A 24,270-nucleotide genomic window follows, 5' to 3' on the forward strand; every position below is an offset into this window, starting at 1 on the left:
TGGACAGTGGACAGATCTTCGAAAGATATCGGAACAGAGCAACCAAAAGACATTGCATGAAATTAAACAAGACGTCTTTTCAGAAATGATTTAAAGAATTACTTTTGTAGTATAAGAGTGATGGATGAATAAAACAGAGTGACTGAGGACATTGTTAAAGTAGACAGCATACATTAACGTAAGAAGTATGATAGTAGAGAATGCTCAAGAAATGGGGCCCCATGAGTGTAAAACTCCCTCCCCGTGCAGTACATATGAGTGATTATAGATAGGTAATGACGCATACACACACACACACACACACACACACACTCGAAATGATAAACCCCAGAGATCACAAGGGTCTGAACTGTGACTCTAAACTTGAATAAGACGGTATCAACAATAGACCTGGAGAACACGTGGTGATAACGGCAAGACAGCCACTACTGATAACGTTCATGATAACAGAAAATGAAGCAGATGATGCCTGCTGAGCAGGGATAATGATACCAGACTAGTAAATGGCTTGAATGCCAATGATCCACTGGGAGAATTTAAAAATGAAAAAAAAAATTACCGACGATACATCAGAGAACTTCCCACACAGATTCGAGAGAGAGACTGCTGGCCATGTAGTGAACAAGTGGTGATAATGACAAATGAAAAGGAGCGACGCGAAGGCAAGAGAGGAAGAATTCAAGAGAAAGATCGCAAGGCGACGCGAAGACGACAGAGTAAATTGAGCAGAAAGATGGTGCGAGACAAGGGAAGGCTGTAGACCTAGACTGGAGATGAAGAGGGGAGATAGCGAGGGGGAGGAGGACTGCGTTCCACAGGCTCTTCATGGTACCAGACGACTTATTCCCTCACAAAAGGGGACATCTGGTACTAGGGTGAGAAGGCGAGGCGGCAAGGAGTGGCGAGTACCGGGGAGGATGTGAACTGTGAGTGAGGAGAAATTATGGTGAGCAGACAGTAGAAATGGGGAAGATGTCCGTTTGAGGATAATGTGGATAAAGGATGAGGTATTAGATATTGGAGTGGTGCAGGATAGGGATGAGGAATACGCGTGATGATGTTGGAGGTGAGGAAGGTGCAGTTAGAAAACAGTAAAAGTTTGGAACTTACCGAATGTAGAGGATAGTAACGTTGTGGATGGGAAGTGCCAGTGTTGCGGTTAGTGTGCGTGGGGAGTGCCAGTGATGGGGATAGTGTGAATGTGGAGCGTCAGTGATGGGAAAGTGTATTTGTGGAGAAACAGCACAGGAGTCAATGTGAATAGATCGTTATGGCGAAAGGTGAAGATATTTTGTTGCGTTCTTTGTCAGGATGATGATAAAACACGACAAAACTTTATGAAACGTAGGGAGTGGTCTGTGGACAAAGGCTGGACGACAACCTCACACTAACACATGGAGACACACTGCTGTTTATTTCTATCTTACCGAGACACTTCAGCGCACTGAAAGCTGTCACAAACTAATGCAAGACAACCATAGGATTGCAAGAATATGTGTCCAAGTCTCCCATAAGAAAAATATTAACAATATCTGGCCTATTACGACTGCAGTTCATAAGAATGAGATTCAATATCCATTTTCTATATAAGTCTGACCTACACTCCGGCTTTTCAGAATATTTTAGGGATTTTCAGTATTTCCATTCCGCGCTGCAGAAGTGGGCGGAACTTATACACTTCGAGCTCAGACTTTTCGAAAAATAGCCGGGAATATAACTAGCCAGGAGGTATGTCTCCAAAGGCTGGATTTTTCTCCCTATGGTATAAACATTTTCCCTCGGTGGTCTGCGAGCTTTATTGGTTCTCACAGCGGCACCTTTCACTATTTTTGAAGTCTCAGTTCCCGCGTTTGTGTAGAGGAGAAAGATAATAAAATGACGTTTTGTTCAAACGTTCTGTATATTCTTCAACCGTTCAACACATCCAACACCAAATTTGGTCTTTACTCATGTTTATCAACTGATTTATTCATCTCTTCTACACTACAGCGTATCTGAGTGACAGGATGTCTTTCATTCTGTTAGTGTAGTGATTACATCTGCTATCATTCTTCATTGTATTACACATTTTGAGACATCACCATGATTTATTCAATGACCTTATCTTTAGTTCCTTAGCTGACATATAAGAGTGAGGTCAAAAGTCGGTGATAAAGGTGAGGCCTGGGAATATGACTTACAAATGGCGATACAAGGCTACCTGAGGTGAGGGTCTGTAGCCAGGGACTACAGGGCCTAGTGGGATGTACGGGGTGAGGAATCATTCCCCGTCCGGAAGGAGGAGGAAGCTGAATCCGTATAGACTCAGTGACATCCATCCCAGGATTGTGGTTGTGAGTTGGGGTGGGGCATTAGTGGCTGTGTGGGAGACTGAGGAAACAATATACAACCCAGCCCACTTTTCATCCCTATCTTAGTGCTGTGGGACTGGGTGCGAAAGTGTTGGGGTGAATTCTTCTCATCCTCAGACAAATTTTGTGACAGGAGGTGTAGATGATCGTGTATATCCTGGCTGGAGAGGGAGACTATGGCTGCTGAAACTCCCTTCTTCCTAGGATGAGGTAAAGATGAGGATGGAAATAAGGCTGCGACTGAGCTGATGAATTGAGTATCCTAAGCAGTGACCTCCAGCAGCAGGTCGATGGTTTGTCTCCAAGTTCATTGTCTTTTAGTGACGGAATGTATCGCAAAAATTTAAAATAAAATTTGGACAAAAGAATGTTTACTGAACTTGAAATCTATTTGAGCAATGGTGCGCGTTTTCAACTTATCTGAACAAGTTCCCAGTGACTTTCGTATTAGGAATCGTTCAGCATTATCATACTTCTTCAAATGCTCGCACACTTTTACGGAAGTCGCACTAATCAGTCAAGCAAGTGTGATGCATCTTCGCCAATGTCTTCCATTAAAACACGTTATCCATAACCACAAATAATGCTCAGACCAATTTACCCCATGGGGTCAAATCCCGATAAGTTATCATATTTTTCTGTCAAATAGCAGTATTTGTGTTAATAACACCATCCTCAACCCAAAGATTGTTGATACCATACTGTAATTATTCCTGTTACCACGTAATGATAGATATCAAATCACTCAAAACCATCTCGATCAGATCATTCAAGGAATAGTGATAAAGCTACTCATTATACTATGTCCGGGTGCACTAACTCATCTGTAGACCTCTACAGCATCATAAAGTGTCAAGCTCTTCACATTTCATTCTATGCCACATTGTAGAAACACAAGTACAAAACATATGTATGCTGAGCGACCACATGCATGTATCATCAAATAAACCTATCCCGTCATACCCTCTCTTGATTATCCTCAATAGTGAGATGAAATTTCTCGAGAAATATCCAAGATGGATAAAAAAAAACTTGTACACATTGATGATACCACTGTATTTGTGCTGATTAGACTAGGAAAATATTAGTTCATCAGTCAGAATGATATTCATTAGGGCACCAAAGGTAAAGCTAAACCATCATTTTGAACGTAGATTAGATCTAAATCTGTCTTTCAGTACTATAAACCATTACACTTCCATACTGATAACATTTACCATAGTATGCATTAACTATCTTAAGCACGAGGGTAACACCTTTGAGTATGATGGTCTGGTTCTTGACCTGAAACCCCTTTGGGTCAGGTCAAAGGTCACGTTATTATATCTGAGGGATCCGGTCAGACCATTTTTGTGAACACGTATACACACCAACGCGTGAACGATGATTGCATAATCCTGTGAACCACTGATCACTCCGCGTATCAAACGCAGGTCAGGCATTGATCAGACTTCATAAAAGAACTCTAATCGGATTACAAGGGAACTTTCAATTAATGAAACTAGACTGTAGCGAAGCGTCCATCAGTTCAACAATAACGCATCAATGACTTTACATAAAGGCATCACCCAGACGGCAATATGACCTTTGCGACAAGGAATATACACCAACAGATGCTGTTCTATAGAGGAAAATAGTTTTTCTTTCATTCCATCAAAACCGGTACAGTGAAAAGTTCACCTAACGAGCCAAACTTCGGCGTTTTCCTTTGCTTTCCGTCCGTTACCTAGCAGTGTCCAATGGTGCGGCAAAGAGGATAGAGAAGGGAGTGGGGAAGGGGGAAGGAAATCGGGGGGGAAGAGGGGGAAGGAACAAACTCTGGGGAGGTAAGAGCAGCGGAGGTGGCAGTGATGGGGGGTTGGTCTTAGCCACCACTACCAGCAGGTAAGGGTAGCGGAGGTGGCGGTGATGCGGTGGTCTTGGCCACTAGCAGCAGCAGCAGGAGCGGTGGTGGCCGCTGGCAAGATATAATGGTCGGCCGGGGTACAACACGACGTCCAGCCCGACCTCTGGTCCGCCTCCGGCCACTCAACCCTGTACCACGGAGTTATTCCGGCGACCCAGGTTTTGTGAAATATGTGCCTCCACATTTATGTCTGTTTCCTCTTCGTATGAATTATATCATGTTTGCTTGTTTGTGCTCTCTCTCTCTCTCTCTCTCTCTCTCTCTCTCTCTCTCTCTCTCTCTCTCTCTCTCTCTCTCACTCTCTCTCTCTCTCACACACACACACACACACACATGCCTTAAAAAAAGTTGAATATGAACTGATGAGTCACAAGATAAAGGACATTCCTTGTGTATCCAATAACTTCAGATTCTCACAGCGCTGCAATGAACTTGCTATGAAAGAAAATAGGGTGATGGGATTTATAAACAAAAACTTTACGTACAAGAGCAAGGATGTGGTATTGCCACTGTAGTGAAGTCTAGTTAGACCATACCTCGAATATGTAGTACAGTTTTGGGTCCATTATTTAAAGCAAGGATATTCTTAAATGAGAAGCAGCGCATCGAAGAGAAACTAAATTGATTCCTTCCTTACGTAACAAACTTTATCAGGAGAGACTGGGATAATTAAACTTGTTCTCCCTAAGCAAGAAACGGCTCTGGGGCAAATTAATAGAATGTTTTGAAATAATTAAAGGATTCTACAACGTCGATATTGAACATTTCATTACTGTAGCGCCAGCGTTACTGACGAGAGAAAATGGATTAGAATTTAGAAGTAACCGAGTTCATGTGGACTGTGTGAAATATTCATTTACCAACGACATTACTGAGGCGTGGAATGAGATCCCAGAAAATGCTGTTCAATGCAACACCCTTAATATTTTCATAATTAGGCTTGATCATCACTTGTCACTCTTCGATACTGAATAATTCATTTAATCAGTCATCATACGCAGTGATATATCATGTTACCTTTTCAACCGCTGATCTTTCCCTGACCGTGCTACAGTAACATGCCAACATTGATCAACCCGTTTCACCTGCTTTGAGAGAGTAAGAATCATTGTATCATTCTTCATCATCCGGAATTATACAGGCATGATGACATATCTATGTTCAATCTACATTAAGATATTCCTATAAAAATCTCCCTCGTGCATATCAATCCTACAAGGTATATTTTCTTAACTGTTTTTCGTCCGACATGTGCCGGATGGAATGGAGGGTGAGGAGAGAGCCCTTGCTTCGCTATCCTTTTCTTCTCTTGTTGTAAGGGGACTGCAATTTTTTCCCAAGTAGTGCTAACGCCAGACCACTTCTCTTGGACTTTGGGTCTGTGTGGTCTGTGCATCTCTCTCTCTCTCTCTCTCTCTCTCTCTCTCTCTCTCTCTCTATATATATATATATATATATATATATATATATATATATATATATATATATATATATATATACATATATGTACAAATCTATACACAAGTTTTTCGAATGCATGCAATGTCTCTAGTCTAGAGCATTTAACGGTTAAGAAAATTCACTGCCCAAGGGTCATGATGACACATCTGATTTCTACTTGTAGACATGGAGTGAGGTAGGGTTGTGATCTCAGTCTCATAATGTCCCTAGTTTCACTTGGCTGGACATGGCTGGGATGGCAAAACGAATATGTTTTGGGACATCATTAGGAAATTCTATATCCACTACTGTCTTGACTGATGATCTAATATTTCGTTCGCAGACTGTGGAAATCTAGCTGTAGACTCTTGAGTGTCCTTCGTGATAAAGAGGAGGTTCTTTAATTCTAAGCCAGAATCCAAAGGTCATGAGACATTTCTGAATACTTTTGCCACGTCTCACACATACTGCGAGGATGCTGAAATGTTGGACTAACTCCTAGTGCACGGTAGAGTGCCGGACAGCATTCGAATCCGACTGACGTCATCAGGAAGCACCTCATTTTGACACGATGTTATCGACTTAACTTTACTGTCTGATGTTGCTGATGTTCGTCAAACTTTAAATAGAAGACAGTTTTAGCACAGGATGGTCAAACAAAATCTAAAGGTACTACTTCAAAAGACTTGCGTCGTTGGTGTGAGTCTGCTGCGACGTGAGCAACTGATGTGCTAATAAGTATGTCGCTCCCTTTAGAGACGACCCTGCTCCTCAGACTGTTTCTTGAAGAAGCAGCCGCAAGCCAAGTAAACCGAGGGAACGTCTTAAAGACACATAGGTGCGGCAGAGCTGGTTTTATGCAACGTTGATGATAGCGTTTGTTTGGAGGTTCACCCAGGCGCAACCTTGGTATAGAATGGCCACAGGTTGCTGTCTAGTCGTATATTTTTCTTGACTTAGACTGCGAGTTGAATCATTTTCAGATGATGTAAAGGAATGGTTTCACTGAAGTATGAGGACAGAAGTAGCTTATTGCAGAATATTCTTTTCATAGGATCGCCAACTTTTATCTTTTTGTGCCGTTCCGTTTTTTCGTATATGTTTTTGATAGTAATGTGAAAGTCCGTGGCACTATTTCAGTTTCACTCTCTGGGTTAAGCACCTCGGTCTGGAGAATATGCACTTTAAAAAACTTAACACGGATGCATAAAAGAACGAAACAGTTTCTCCTTCTCAAATTAAGACACATGAATCGTGTCAAGTGCAGTAGGAACAACACCTGAAACATTTAAGTTTGAATTCCAACAGCTTTCTTTTTTTTTTCATGGAAGCTGATAATGAATGGACAAGGATATACTCTTAAAGTGGTCATTTCGGATGAAAGGATTAAGGTGGAAACGAAGACGGAAAGACAAAGGAAGGAAGGAAGGGTATGTTATGGATTCGTTGTTTGAGGAAAGGAGGATATATCACAACGGTCAAACCTGGTGAGGTTTGTTTCCACAGAGAAGCTATGGGAGATAGCAACCAGTATCTTAATGGATGGGACACAGACAAATCGCCCACTAGAAAAAGTGGTCGAAAAAAACACTTGTAAAACATAGAGAACGCAGCAATATCAGGACAGACGGAAAGAGATGACTGAAAACAGGTATAGCATGAGAGTTAATGAGATGAATCGTTTGACTCCACTCGACTGAAGCGAATAGAGTTCCTGTAGGTGAGAAGTATCTGCTCACAAGGAAAATGAATATGGTGAATGTTCAAAATACCCAGATTCCCTAATGTTTATAATGTGATGTATCTAGGCTTGACTTGAGGATATGGTTACTGTATGCCCAATATATGTATGGTGTTCTAGAGAGATTAAATTTTTGTGTTTTGAAATTTGATAATGGTTAACGAGTGAGATTCAGAAAGATATAGGTAGAGATTGCGTTTTTGTAGTATTGAAGTCAACCAAGTTACTTCTTTCCCACTTCAAGATGTAGCATAGTTTAAAATCAGTGAAAGAAATATGTTCAGTGTAAGAAAAAGAACTAGTGATGGGAAGAAAAAGTGTTGGGGAAGCGACCCAAAGTGTGTTCAGGGGATTCATCAGCGTAAGAGAAAATGGCGCTCGAGATTAAAGAAAGATCATTCTTGGAGAGAAGGAAGGAAGGTAGGCGATGTGAAGACAGGCACCAACGGTAACACAATATGAGCGGAAAGCCGCTCCATCAGCAGCTAGCCGTATGGAATGGCCGAAAGCGAAGCTATGCACGGAGGAGAAGTAAAGCCATGAAATGAAGGTTTAGAAAAGAAAGACTTCATTACGTATGTTTGGTGGATACTTATGGCTACGAAAAGATATATCCCAAAGTCCATGGAAGAGAAGTGCCAGTATTCAGGAAGTGAGTCGAATGGTAGAGATCACTAACAGACCTTGCGCAGGAAGAGCGTAGTGGCAGCATTGGTAATCTAGAGTATCTATATACATATATATATATATATATATATATATATATATATATATATATATATATATATATATATATATATATATATGCTGGAAATGAGATGTTTGACGACAATATGTGGTGTGAGTTGGTTTGATCGAATAAGTAATGAAAGAGTAAGAGAGATGTGTGGTAATAAAAAGAGTGTGCTTGAGAGAGCAGAAGAAGGTGTTTTGAAATGGTTTGGTCACATGGAGAGAATGAGTGAGGAAAGATTGACAAAGAGGATATTTGTGTCAGAGGTGGAGGGAACGAGAAGTGGGAGACCAAATTTGATGCGGAAAGATGGAGTGAAAAAGATTTTGAGTGATCGGGGCTTGAGCATGCAGGAGGGTGAGAGACGTGCAAGGAATAGAGTGAATTGGAACGATGTGGTGTACCGGGGTCGACTTGCTGTCAATGGATTGAACCAGGGCATGTGAAGCGTCTGGGGTAAACCATGGAAAGTTCTGTGGGGCCTGGATGTGGAAAGGGAGCTGTGGTTTCGGTGCATTATGCATGACAGCTAAAGACTGAGTGTGAACGAATGTGGCCTTTATTGTCTTTTCCTAGAGCTACCTCGCGCACATGCGGGGGGAGGGGGTTGTTATTGCATGTGTGGCGGGGTGGCGACGGGAATCAATAAGGGCAGACAGTATGAATTATGTAAATGTGTGTGTATATATATATATATATATATATATATATATATATATATATATATATATATATATATATATATATATATATATACATCACCACTACCTGGGGAGGTGATAACAAGTAGTGGTGATGTGAGAAGGAGATGGAGTGAGTATTTTGAAGGTTTGTTGAATGTGTTTGATGATAGAGTGGCAGATATAGGGAGTTTTGGTCGAGGTGGTGTGCAAAGTGAAAGGGTTAGGGAAAATGATTTGGTAAACAGAGAAGAGGTAGTAAAAGCTTTGCGGAAGATGAAAGCCGGCAAGGCAGCAGGTTTGGATGGTATTGCAGTGGAATTTATTAAAAAAGGGGGTGACTGTATTGTTGACTGGTTGGTAAGGTTATTTAATGTATGTATGACTCATGGTGAGGTGCCTGAGGATTGGCGGAATGCGTGCATAGTGCCATTGTACAAAGGCAAAGGGGATAAGAGTGAGTGCTCAAATTACAGAGGTATAAGTTTGTTGAGTATTCCTGGTAAATTATATGGGAGGGTATTGATTGAGAGGGTGAAGGCATGTACAGAGCATCAGATTGGGGAAGAGCAGTGTGGTTTCAGAAGTGGTAGAGGATGTGTGGATCAGGTGTTTGATTTGAAGAATGTATGTGAGAAATACTTAGAAAAGCAAATGGATATGTATGTAGCATTTATGGATCTGGAGAAGGCATATGATAGAGTTGATAGAGATGCTCTGTGGAAGGAATTGAGAATATATGGTGTGGGAGGCAAGTTGTTAGAAGCAATGAAAAGTTTTTATCGAGGATGTAAGGCATGTGTACGTGTAGGAAGAGAGGAAAGTGATTGGTTCTCAGTGAATGTAGGTTTGCGGCAGGGGTGTGTGATGTCTCCATGGTTGTTTAATTTGTTTATGGATGGGGTTGTTAGGGAGGTGAAAGCAAGAGTTTTGGAAAGAGGGGCAAGTATGAAGTCTGTTGGGGATGAGAGAGCTTGGGAAGTGAGTCAGTTGTTGTTCGCTGATGATACAGCTCTGGTGGCTGATTCATGTGAGAAACTGCAGAAGCTGGTGACTGAGTTTGGTAAAGTGTGTGAAAGAAGAAAGTTAAGAGTAAATGTGAATAAGAGCAAGGTTATTAGGTACAGTAGGGTTGAGGGTCAATTCAATTGGGAGGTGAGTTTGAATGGAGAAAAACTGGAGGAAGTGAAGTGTTTTAGATATCTGGGAGTGGATCTGGCAGCGGATGGAACCATGGAAGCGGAAGTGGATCATAGGATGGGGGAGGGGGCGAAAATTCTGGGAGCCTTGAAAAATGTGTGAAAGTCGAGAACATTATCTCGGAAAGCAAAAATGGGTATGTTTGAAGGAATAGTGGTTCCAACAATGTTGTATGGTTGCGAGGCGTGGGCTATGGATAGAGTTGTGCGCAGGAGGATGGATGTGCTGGAAATGAGATGTTTGAGGACAATGTGTGGTGTGAGGTGGTTTGATCGAGTAAGTAACGTAAGGGTAAGAGAGATGTGTGGAAATAAAAAGAGCGTGGTTGAGAGAGCAGAAGAGGGTGTTTTGAAATGGTTTGGTCACATGGAGAGAATGAGTGAGGAAAGATTGACCAAGAGGATATATGTGTCGGAGGTGGAGGGAACGAGGAGAAGAGGGAGACCAAATTGGAGGTGGAAAGATGGAGTGAAAAAGATTTTGTGTGATCGGGGCCTGAACATGCAGGAGGGTGAAAGGAGGGCAAAGAATAGAGTGAATTGGAGCGATGTGGTATACCGGGGTTGACGTGCTGTCAGTGGGTTAAATCAAGGCATGTGTATGGGGGTGGGTTGGGCCATTTCTTTCGTCTGTTTCCTTGCGCTACCTCGCAAACGCGGGAGACAGCGACAAAGCAAAAAAAAAAAAAAAAAAAAAATTATTATTATTATTATTATTATTATTATTATTATTATTATTATTGTTATTATTATTATTATTATCATTATCATTATTAGCATTACTATCATTATTTCTAAGCATGTAACGAATAGTTTGATCAGATGATATGGGACATCATTCCGTACCTACTTATGATAAATTTTGCTTTAATTACACACATTTTGGTAGCTTGCAGGCAAAACATAAACATCACATGTAAACCCATCTGCGACTCACTGACTCGTGCTGTTATAGGTGAAGGTACAAATCCGATTTGCTTTTGTTTTACGAAACAATTACGTTCGTCTTTATAAAAGGAGGATTTGATTCTCTCTCTCCCTCTCTCCCACAGCGGATTTACTCAGGAGTTATGTTTTTCGTCTGGAATTTTCGTCGAGAAGAAATGTTTGTGGGGAGGATTCGACAAGCTTTGTGTGTTGTTGATTTATTCTTACTTTATCGTGAGTCTTTAAGCGATTTAGCAATATATATATATATATATATATATATATATATATATATATATATATATATATATATATATATATATATATATATTTATTATTTATTATACTTTGTCGCTGTCCCCCGCGTCAGCGAGGTATTGCAAGGAAACAGACTAAGGGATGGCCCAACCAACCCACATACACATGTATATACATACACGTCCACACACGCACATATACATACCTATACATTTCAATGCATACATATGTATACATACACAGACATATACACATGTACATAATTCATACTTGCTCCCTTTATTCATTTCCGTCGCCACCCCGCCACACATGAAATGACAACATCCTCCCCCCGCTCATGCGCGAGTAGCGCTTGGAAAAGACAACGAAGGCCACATTCGTTCACACTCAGTCTCTAGCCGTCATGTATAATGCACCGAAACCACAGCTCCCTTTCCACATCCAGGCCCCACAAAACTTTCCATGGTTTACCCCAGACGCTTCACATACCCTGGTTCAATCCATTGACAGCACGTCGACCCCGGTATACCACATCGTTCCAATTCACTCTATTCCTTGCACGCCTTTCACCTTCCTGCATGTTCAGGCACCGATCGCTCAAAATCTTTTTCACTTTATCCTTCCACCTTCAATTTGGTCTCCCACTCCTCCTCGTTCGTTCCACCTCTGACACATATATCCCCTTTATCAATCTTTCCTCACTCATTCTCTCCATGTGACCAAACCATTTCAATACATCCTTTTCTGCTCTCTCAACCGTACTCTTTTTCTTACCACATATCTCTCTTACCCTTTCATTACTTACTCGATCAAACCACCTTACACCACATATTGTCCTCAAACATCTCATTTCCAACACATCTACCCTCCTCCACACAACCCTATCTATAGCACACGCCTCGCAACTATAAAATATTGTTGGAACTACTATTCCTTTAAACATACCCATTTTTGCTTTCTGAGATAATGTTCTTGCCTTCCACACATTCTTCAACGCTCCCAGAACCTTCGCCTCCACCCCCACCCTGTGACGCACTTCCGTTTCCATGGTTCCATCCGCTGCCAAATACAATTCCAGATATCTAAAACACTTCACTTCCTCCAGTTTTTCTCCATTCAGACTTACCTCTCAATTGACTTGTCCCACAACCTTGCTGTACCTAATAACCTTGTTCTTATTCACATTTACTCTCAGCTTTTTTCCTTCACACACTCTACCAAACTTAGCCACCAGTTTCTACAGTTTGTGACCCGAATCAGCCACCATAGCGTATCATTAGCGAACAACAATTGACTCAGTGAGCCCTCTCATCCACAACAGACTGCATACTTACCCCTCTCTCCAAAACTTTTGCATTCACCTCCCTAACTACCCCATCCATAAATAATTTAAACAACCATGGTTGTTTAACTTAATATATATATATATATATATATATATATATATATATATATATATATATATATATATATATATATATATGTATATATATATATATATATATATATATATATATATATATATATATATATATATATATATATATGTATATATATATATATATATATATATATATATATATATATATATATATATATATATATATACATATATATATATATATATATATATATATATATATATATATATATATATATATATATATATATTATCCCTGGGGATAGGGGAGAAAGAATACTTCCCACGTATTCCCTGCGTGTCGTAGAAGGCGACTAAAAGGGGAGGGAGCGGGGGGCTGGAAATCCTCCCCTCTTATTTTTTTTTTTTTTTTTTTAATTTTCCAAAAGAAGGAATAGAGAAGGGGGCCAGGTGAGGATATTCCCTTAAAGGCCCAGTTCTCTGTTCTTAACGCTACCTCGCTAACACGGGAAATGGCGAATAGTTTGAAAGAAAGAAATATATATATATATATATATATATATATATATATATATATATATATATATATATATATATATATATATATATATGCATTCTGAATGACAGCTAGAGACTTAGTGTGAACGAATGTGGCCTTTATTTGTCTGTTTTCCTCGCGCTACCTTAAGAAGGGTATAGCGATGCTGTTTTACTGAGGGGTGGGACAGCGACAGGAATGGATGAAGGCAAGCAAGTATGAATATGTACAGGTGCATGTATGTAATATCTACATATGTGTACTTATATGTGCGCCTATGGGCGTTTATATATGTATATGCGTATATGAGTGGATGGATCATTCTTCGTCTGTTTCCTGGCGATTATGCACACTAAAAAGAAATGATATATATATATATATATATATATATATATATATATATATATATATATATATATATATATATATATATATATATATTTGAAGAGAGACAGCGTTCACAGACAGAATATGACGGGCAGCGCCACAAACAGCTACCAACAAGCGTACACATAGGTCCTGCATGGCACTGGGACGTCCTGGCCACGACACCGGCTGATAAGATACGGGTTTGAGTACACGATTGGCAAGGGAGCAACCCACAGTGTCAGCTCAACACATAATGACGTCCATCATCTTGACTACGTTTCTTGCGGGTCCAACCCAGGAGACAGGGACTACTACCGCCTATTGCCTGAAGATTTAGACAACCTCAACCATTCTCCCTTAAATACCAGCCTCCCAACCTACATCATATACCATGGCTTTAATGACAATGGAGAGAGTGACTGGATTTTGAATTCCAAGACTGTTCTATATCTTGGTTATATAAAGAAGTTAAAGGAGACTCGACGCTGCGTTCGAATCTGTGGACAACGGCCGGGCTCATAACGTCTTCGATGTGGCCCGGGCTATCGTGCCAGCCTATGCGGCACTTCAGCAACCCGGAATTATTCCCTGAAACAACGCTTGGAAGGAGGCAGAAGTGATATTGTGACAGTGACTGTGTCAGCGTCGCGTCGCCTCGCCGCAGTGTATCGAGACAGACTTCCCCAGAACTTTCTAAAGGGGAAGTAAATGTTTATAGTTGTGTTACTGGAGTGATAGTTTTCATGCATGGTGTTTTGACAAGAAAATAGTGAAGTTGGAGAAAAATGTAGCTTAGACATTGAAGCTTATTGATTCAGTGGTGAAATTGATGAGAACTGCTATTGACGTTTGTGTGAATAAATTGTACGTTTCCTTTTCCATAGCCAGAGGTTGAACCATTATGTGACGTTCATTTTTTCATTCATTTCAAGCTAAAAGTTTGTTTTCTAAATTGTTTCTTACATTTTTCATATGTATATATATGTATGTGTGTGTGTGTGTGTGTGTGTGTGTGTGTGTGTGTGCGTGTGTGTGTGTGTGTGTGTGTGTGTGTGTGTATATATATATGTATATTATCCCTGGGGATAGGGGTGAAAGAATACTTCCCACGTATTCCTCGCGTGTCGTAGAAAGCGACTAGAGGGGACGGGAGCGGGGGGCCGGAAATCCTCCCCTCCTTGTATTAACTTTCTAAAATGGGAAACAGAAGAAGGAGTCACGCGGGGAGTGCTCATCCTCCTCGAAGGCTCAGAGTGGGGTGCCTAAATGTGTGTGGATGTAACCAAGATGTGAAAAAAGGAGAGATAGGTAGTATGTTTGAGGAAAGGAACCTGGATGTTTTGGCTCTGAGTGAAACGAAGCTCAAGGGTAAAGGGGAAGAGTGGTTTGGAAATGTCTGGGGAGTGAAGTCAGGGGTTAGCGAGAGGACAAGAGCAAGGGAAGGAGTAGCAATACTCCTGAAACAGGAGTTGTGGGAGTATGTGATAGAATGTAAGAAAGTAAATTCTCGATTAATATGGGTGAAATTGAAAGTTGATGGAGAGAGGTGGGTGATTATTGGTGCATATGCACCTGGGCATGAGAAGAAAGATCATGAGAAGCAAGTGTTTTGGGAGCAGCTAAATGAGTGTGTTAGCGGTTTTGATGCACGAGACCGGGTTATAGTGATGGGTGATTTGAATGCAAAGGTGAGTAATGTGGCAGTTGAGGGAATAATTGGTATGCATGGGGTGTTCAGTGTTGTAAATGGAAATGGTGAAGAGCTTGTAGATTTATGTGCTGAAAAAGGACTGATGATTGGGAATACCTGGTTTAAAAAGCGAGATATACATAAGTATACTTATGTAAGTAGGAGAGATGGCCAGAGAGCGTTATTGGATTACGTGTTAATTGACAGGCGTGCGAAAGAGAGACTTTTGGATGTCAATGTGCTGAGAGGTGCAACTGGAGGGATGTCTGATCATTATCTTGTGGAGGCTAAGGTGAAGATTAGTATGGGTTTTCAGAAAAGAAGAGTGAATGTTGGGGTGAAGAAGGTGCTGAGAGTAAGTGAGCTTGGGAAGGAGACCTGTGTGAAGAAGTATCAGGAGAGACTGTGTACAGAATGGAAAAAGGTGAGAACAATGGAAGTAAGGGGAGTGGGGGAGGAATGGGATGTATTTAGGGAATCAGTGATGGATTGCGCAAAAGATGCTTGTGGCATGAGAAGAGTGGGAGGTGGGCTGTTTAGAAAGGGTAGTGAGTGGTGGGATGAAGAAGTAAGAGTATTAGTGAAAGAGAAGAGAGAGGCATTTGGACGATTTTTGCAGGGAAAAAATGCAATTGAGTGGGAGAAGTATAAAAGAAAGAGACAGGAGGTCAAGAGAAAGGTGCAAGAGGTGAAAAAAAGGGCAAATGAGAGTTGGGGTGAGAGACTATCAGTAAATTTTAGGGAGAATAAAAAGATGTTCTGGAAGGAGGTAAATAGGGTGCGTAAGACAAGGGAGCAAATGGGAACTTCAGTGAAGGGCGTAAATGGGGAGGTGATAACAAGTAGTGGTGATGTGAGAAGGAGATGGAATGAGTATTTTGAAGGTTTGTTGAATGTGTCTGATGACAGAGTGGCAGATATAGGGTGTTTGGGTCGAGGTGGTGTGCAAAGTGAGAGGGTTAGGGAAAATGATTTGGTAAACAGAGAAGAGGTAGTAAAAGCTTTGCGGAAGATGAAAGCCGGCAAGGCAGCAGGTTTGGATGGTATTGCAGTGGAATTTATTAAAAAAGGGGGTGACTGTATTGTTAATTGGTTGGTAAGGATATTTAATGTATGTATGAATCATGGTGAGGTGCCTGAGGGTTGGCGGAATGCATGCACAGTGCCATTGTAAAAAGGCAAAGGGAATAAAGATGAGTGCTCAAATTACAGAGGTATAAGTCTGTTGAGTATTCCTGGTAAATTATATGGGAGGGTATTGATTGACAGGGTGAAAGCATGTACAGAGCATCAGATTGGGGAAGAGCAGTGTAGTTTCAGAAGTGGTAGAGGATGTGTGGATCAGGTGTTTGCTTTGAAGAATGTATGTGAGAAATACTTAGAAAAGCAAATGGATTTGTATGTAGCATTTATGGATCTGGAGAAGGCATATGATAGAGTTGATAGAGATGCTCTGTGGATGGTATTAAGAATACATGGTGTGGGAAGCAAGTTGTTAGAAGCAGTGAAAAGTTTTTATCGAGGATGTAAGGCATGTATACGAGTAGGAAGAGTGGAAAGTGATTGGTTCTCAGTGAGTGTCGGTTTGCGGCAGGGGTGCGTGATGTCTCCATGGCTGTTTAATTTGTTTATGGATGGGGTTGTTAGGGAGATGAATGCAAGAGTTTTAGAGAGAGGGGCAAGTATGCAGCCTGTTGTGGATGAAAGGGCTTGGTAAGTGAACCAGGTGTTGTTCGCGGATGATACAGCGCTGGTGGTTGATGCGGGTGAAAAACTGCAGAAGCTGGTGACTGAGTTTGGTAGAGTTTGTTAAAGAAGAAAGCTGAGAGTAAATATGAATAAGAGCAAGGTTATTAGGTACAGTAGGGTTGAGGGTCACGTCAATTTGGAGGTAGGTTTGAATACAGAAAAACTGGAGGATGTGAATTGTTTTAGATATCTGGGAGTGGATCTGGCAGCGGATGGAACCATGGAAGCGGAAGTGAGTTACAGTGTGGGGGAGGGAGCGAAAGTTCTGGGAGTGTTGAAAAATGTGTGGAAGGCGAGAACATTATCTCGGAAAGCAAAAATGGGTATGTTTGCGAGGAGTGGGCTATAGATAGAGTTGTGCGGAGGAGGGTGGATGTGTTGGAAATGAGATGTTTGAGGACAATATGTGGTGTGAGGTGGTTTGATCGAGTAAGTAATGAAAAGGTAAGAGAGATGTGTGGTAATAAAAAGAGAGTGGTTGAGAGAGCAGAAGAGGGTGTTTTGAAATGGTTTGGTCACATGGAGAGAATGAGTGAGGATATATGTGTCAGAGGTGGAGGGAATGAGAAGCGGGAGACCATATTGGAGATGGAATGATGGAGTGAAAAAGATTTTGAGCGATCGGGGCCTGAACATACAGGGCGATGAGAGGAATGCAAGGAGCAGGGTAAATTGTAACGATGTACTATACCGGGGTCAACCCGCTGTCCGTAGGCTGAACCAAGGCATGTGAAGTGATCTATAATTAACAGAGGTATAAGTCCTGCGTTGAGTATCCGGTAAACTAAAGGGAGGGTATTGAAGTTGACAGGGTGAAACAGCATGTACAGATAGCATCAGATTAGGGAAGAAGACAAGGTCGCTGTTACGCTCCTAACAGTGGTAAAGGAAATATGTCGATCATGTTTATTATTTTATAATATGTATATGTGAGAAATACTTAGAAAAAGGAAATGGATATTAGTATGTAGCATCAGGAAACGGAAAGGCATATGAATAAGTTGATATGAATCTCTGTGGATGTCATAGAACACAATTGCTTCAACAGCCAGGATTCGAAGCTAGGAACTTTATTATCGGGAGATAGGCATGGTATGATCGCTAACAGAGAAATGAATGTTCTACAAGTGACGTTCCTTGTATTGCTGACAACGGGGTCTACTGTCAAACCCATGGCTGTTATAACTAGTATTTTGCGATGGGATTGTAGGGAGATATGACATGAATAGAGCAATGAACAAGAACCCAGCTTTTGTGGTTGACAGGCTTGTAACTGCTCGGTATTGATCGCCGCTGATGAAAAGTACATACGTATGCTGGTTTTGCAAGCGGGTTAACAAACTCATAAACGGTGCAAGTTTAAAGGTAGAGTTTTAAGAATTTAAAAGCAACTGATGAGATTAATTTAAAATAGCAGTATAGGTAGCAGTACGTTTGAAGGGTCCGTAATTTGATACAGTTTGATAACATGGAAAACTGGAGTTGAAAATTGTTCTGAAGATAATCAGTATTGAATTTGGCTTGTAAGGGAACCTGGTTGGATATCATGTTTCGTGTTAGGGGATGTAACAGATTTCAGAAATTGACAATACTCGTGTGACATCATTTAACTCAAAGTCAAAGAAAGGATTTGCTGATTTGGGTGATTTCTGAGTTCTTGAGGAGGGTGATGTGATGGAAATGGAAGTGTTACAACGTATGTGGTTGTCTGCTTTATCAAGTAATGTAATGAAAAGTCTGATGTAAACCATGGAAAGGTCTGTGCGGCCTGGATGTCGTTAGGGAGCTGTGGTTTCGGTGCATTACATATGACAGCTAGAGACTAAGGGTGCACGAACGTGACCTTTTGTGTCTGCTTTTCTGGCGTTACCTCGCTGAAGTAAGGGGTAGTGATGTTGTTTCCTGTGGGGTGGGATAGTGCCAGGAATTGGATGAAGGCAAGCAAGTGTGAATTGGTACATGTGTATATGTGTTTATTTTTGTGTATGTGTATGCGTATGTGTATACATTGATATGTATACTTATGTATATGTGCGTGTATGGGCATTTATTTATATGTATATGCATGGATCGGCCATTCTTCGTCTGTTACCTGGCGCTGTCTCGCTGACGCTGGAAACAACGATTAAGTATAATAAATGAATTGATATATATTCCTACATATTCCCTGCGTGTCATAGAAGGCGACTAAAAGGGGAGGGAGCGCGGGGGCTGGAAATCCTCACCTCCCTTTTTTTGTTTCAAAAGAAGGAACAGAGAAGGGGACCAAGTGAGGATATTACCTATAAGGCTCAGTCCTCTGTTGTTAACGCTACCTCGCTAACGCGGGAAACGGTAAATATGTATGTAATATATATATATACATATATATATATATATATATATATATATATATATATATATATATATATATACATACACACACACACACACACATGAATATAGTGCATGTGAACGCGCACTTTCATAGAACACATAATGCCTTCCAACAGCCAGGATTCGAACCTAGGACCTCTTGCATGGTATTCGGGAGCACTGAGCGCTCGGCTATGATCGCCCCTAACAGAGAAATGAATGTTTACAAGTAATCGATTACCCTTTGTATCACATCCATGAACAACGGGGTCTACACTGGTCAAAACCCATCAGGCTCACGTTACAAGCAGCTAGTATTTTGCAGAACCTTATTGTACAAAAGTGGAGGTATATGAACATGAATACAGCGCATATGAACACGAACCCAGGATCTTTTGCGTGGTTGACAGGAACTGTAACCGCTCGGCTATGATCGCCCCTAATAGGGAAAAAGCTATTCAATTACAAGTAATCGAACACCCTTCGTCTCACATCCATGGGCAACGGGGTCTACACCGGTCAAATCTCATCAGGCTCAAATTACAAGCAGCTAGCATTTTACAGAACCTTGCTGTACAAACGCAACTGTAATGAGATTTATTTCAACAACTACGCATGATAGAGAAGTACATAGCAGTAACTATTTGCAAAGGTTCCTGTTAATTCTGCAACAGTTGTGATAACACTGTGGTCTTTCTAAAACTGCTGAAAGTTGACAGAATTTCTCAGAACTGTAGTAAGATCAGTACTGAATTTTGGTCTTGTTAAGTATTTCTACCCTTTGTGTTGGATATCATTTTTGTGTCCTGTTAGTGTGGATGTAACACAGATCTTCAGTAAATTGCCACCCCAGGATACCTCCGCTAGTGACCATCATTTAACTAACAGTCATTACAGCAAACAATTTGCTGATTTGCTGTTTCCTCGATTCCTTTTAGTGACGTCGCATGGAATGAGAAAGTGGGGAAGGGTGTACAACGTTATTGGTCTGTTTCTCTTTATCAAAGTATCTGTCTATGCTTATATACTCAGTAGGAGCCACGGTTACCACGCCAGTGCAAAATTTCGTCTGGTCGACAGCGCGTGTCTGAGAAAAATGATCATAACTGGATAGTTACGCGATGATGGCTGGGCGTAGCCACGAGAACGGATGCGTGTGGCTGAGAATTTGTACTACAGATTACTCGTTTGTTTCTGTTTCATTTCTGGGAAGTTCGACCAGCCTCCAGTGCGCGCGCACACACACACACACACACACACACACACACACACACACACACACACACTCACACCATGGGATTCTCCGGACTCTATTAATATTTATACGGGCTTTCGCAATATTGCTTTTAGCTCGCCACCGTGATTCGTCCGTCTGCCTCTGAATAATATATATATCTCCATTGATCGATATAGGTTTCATGAGGTTTTGAACCTTAGGCTATCATCATAAGCTATGATCTTAGACTACCACAGTAAGATACGATCTTAGACTACCACCGTAGGCTAACTTTGTAGTCAACTTACGTTGGCTAACATCGTAATGTACCGCCGTAGACTACCACCAAAGACTACCACTGTAAGCTTGCAAGGTACGCTAACACCATAGCCTACCATCGTAGACTACCACCGTAGGCTACCTTGGTAGGCAAACTCTGTAGCCTACCATCGTAGACTACCACCGTAGGCTACCATGATAAGCCAACACCGTAGCCTACCATCGTAGACTACCACCGTAGGCTACCATGGTTGCTAACCGTAGCCTGCCATCGTAGACTACCACCGTAGGCTACCATGGTAGGCTAAAACTGCAGACTGCCACTATAGCCTAACATCGTAAACAACCATCATAGACTACCACCACTGGTTAACACTGTGGACTACTACCGCAGACTAAAATATACCTTACTAACGTTACCACCCTAGGCTGCCAACGTCATCTACCATAGTACGCTACCACAGGTGTCTACCACAGCAAACTACCATTGTCGACTACCACCGTAAATTACCACTGTATACTGCCACCGTAGATTAACACCATAGGATACGACCACGGGACCGAGGGCTACCACTGAAGGAACATAGGCTAGCGCTAGCCCTAGGCTACCACCTATTAACGATTTTTTCTTATTAAGAATGGAAGTCCTTTAGAGTTACAATCAGAAACTGTACAATCAAAAACAACCTAACATTGTAAAACCAAAGGCTGTACAACATCGAGGCATTTCGACTCCATGCTCAGACAATTTACGATTCCTGAATAGATATCTCTATTCCATAAGCGAATATTACTACGCTCCATAATCAAACAGTAAAACTTCTTAAACAGATATTCACACTCCATAACCAGATATTTACACATCTTAAACTGAAATTGACACTCCGTAGCCGAATATCTAAACCCTTTAACCAGACATTTATATTGCATGACCAGATATTCACAGGACCAGTTTTCACTACATAATGAGACATTTACCCTACAGAACCAGATATTACACCAGACTTGTACGCTAATTAAGCTTCAGTAATTATAGCCTACCAATCTGCATTGACTTTGTGCTTGAGTGTAACGCACTCATTTTGTGGCTTAAAGTCTTTTGTGGTCTGAGCTTTTTGTATGACGTTCGCAATTTCACCACATAGCCACGCATGCAACATCACTGCATTTTATGACCTGTGGCTCCACCGGGAGGACGTGGTCTGCTTCCTGAGTGCCGAGGGCGACCTACAGAGGATAGAAGGGACTCCTTGTCAACCTCTACTAGTTTTCTCCTCCTGTGACGCTCTGAAGAAAGCAGCACCAGAGGACAATAACTAACACTAATGGCAATAATCTTACTATGATAGGACAGCTGTGTTAAAGTAGACCACAATATCAGGCTAACACCGTAAGCTAACAACGTAGGCTAACACTATAAGCTAACATCGTAGGCAAACACCGAAAACGACCAACATAGGCTACCACTGTAAACTACCATCGTAAGCTAACACCGCAGAAGACCAACATAGGCTACCACTGTAGACTACCATCGTAGGCTACCACCGTGTACTTGATTAGTTATATGATATCAAAGTTAGTTATACATGGAACTTATTACAGGTTATGATAATCCTTAACTCTTCAGGGAATGTTCAGGATATATTAGAGTTTAAGCCAGATTGATCATCCATCTTATTAATGGGTTATCTGGGAAGATAGGTGGTCGTTGTGGAGTAGTTATATGACAAAATCCCTAAAGGTAAGGAGTTCGGGGAGAAATCAATTTCATGCGAGAAGCAGACAGTATGACTGACGTGCCTGACGGAGGGAAGGGAGAGCCGAGAGGGGTTATCGCCGACCTGGCACAAATGTCTCCTGTGTGACGCCGAGAACTTCTCCCGAGACGCATATTTTATCAGATGCCACGCGGGCCTTAGTTCTGCCCCACCGCCCACCATTCCCACTCCATCCATCACAACGGCCACGGCCCATCTGCCACACCACCACCATCACCACGCCCATGGCTTTCTTTTGACAGCCCTCCTCCCACACCACCACAATCCACGGCCGTCCTCCCACACCCATCACCACCAGCGGAATATCTCCTACACCACTAACCACAACGCTCCTCCCACACCATCACCACCTTCAACCCACAGACCACACCACCACCAGTGAGCCCACGGTCCACCTCCTACACAGCAACCAACACACCTAGAATCCACCTCCCACACTAACACCAACAAACCCGAACCATCTCCTGCACCAACATTCCCCGCGGACCACATTTTACACAGCCAAATAGACTCACGACTTAGCCTATCTCTCTCTCCCTTTCCCCCTCCCCCCTCCCCACCCACCAGAAGGCTCAACATGCGTCCTGTGCTCCTTCCATACACTGGGTAAGACCTGCCCACGCCTTCGCTATCACCGCCGTCTGTAAGTTCCTCAGAAGATGCTTGTGAGAGACTGGCATGTCTTCGAGACGACAAATTTAGTTCATCAAACGTATTGCTCTCGGAATACCGGGAATACGTTACATTACGATGCCTTTTCATGAAAATGAATTTTGAGTATAAGAGATGAGTAGGTATAGAAGATATAGTTAAAAGAAATTGACACTATAAGAGGCTGTGCTTATTCCGCTGCTGTGACTCTCACAACGTGTAAGACATACACGCCCATTACACAACCTCCCGCCACTCACATATCCATTAAACACACGCCCACTCACAACGCACACACCCACTACACAACCGCTTACGACACACACACACACACACCCACTACACAACCGCTTACTACACACACACACACACACCCACTACACAACCTACACACACACACACACACACACACACACACACACACACACTACACATTCTCACGCTACACACACGACCACTGCTATAGACTGTACACTGCTACTCAGGATATGCAGATGTCTCACTATCATCATGACTGCTGGAGTCAACATTCACTAGTTTAGCTGTTACAGACTGTGTTGTGGGATGACTATATGGGTGCGCTGGTGTGACTGTGACTGACTACTTAGTGCTTTGACCGTCTAAATGTACTGGTGTAAACGTCGCAGTGACTGTTGTAACTGGTATAGACGGTACCCTGAGCCGGTCACGTTAACATGACCCGTGTGTGTGTGTGTGTGTGTGTGTGTGTGTGTGTGTGTGTGTGTGCTCTATTGTGCAAATATTATTTTTCGGAAGATAAGTAGTTTAGAAAAAAATCTGACACTCTGTGAACAGAGCATATAGAGAAAATCTCAGAAGTATTTAACAAACCTAGTGGACATATGCCTACGGTAGTAGATGCAAAGTTCTTAGATGACTGACGTACTTGTGTTATATGAGAACATTTCACTCGATCAAAACTCTTCATAGGTTCTTTGCCACATTGTGGATAGGAAATAGAATCTAGAAATTGTGGACAACACAAGCGGAGAGGAGCTGCACATAACT

Source organism: Panulirus ornatus, chromosome 38 (genome assembly GCF_036320965.1).
Source record: "Panulirus ornatus isolate Po-2019 chromosome 38, ASM3632096v1, whole genome shotgun sequence".
Lineage (NCBI taxonomy): Eukaryota > Metazoa > Arthropoda > Malacostraca > Decapoda > Palinuridae > Panulirus > Panulirus ornatus.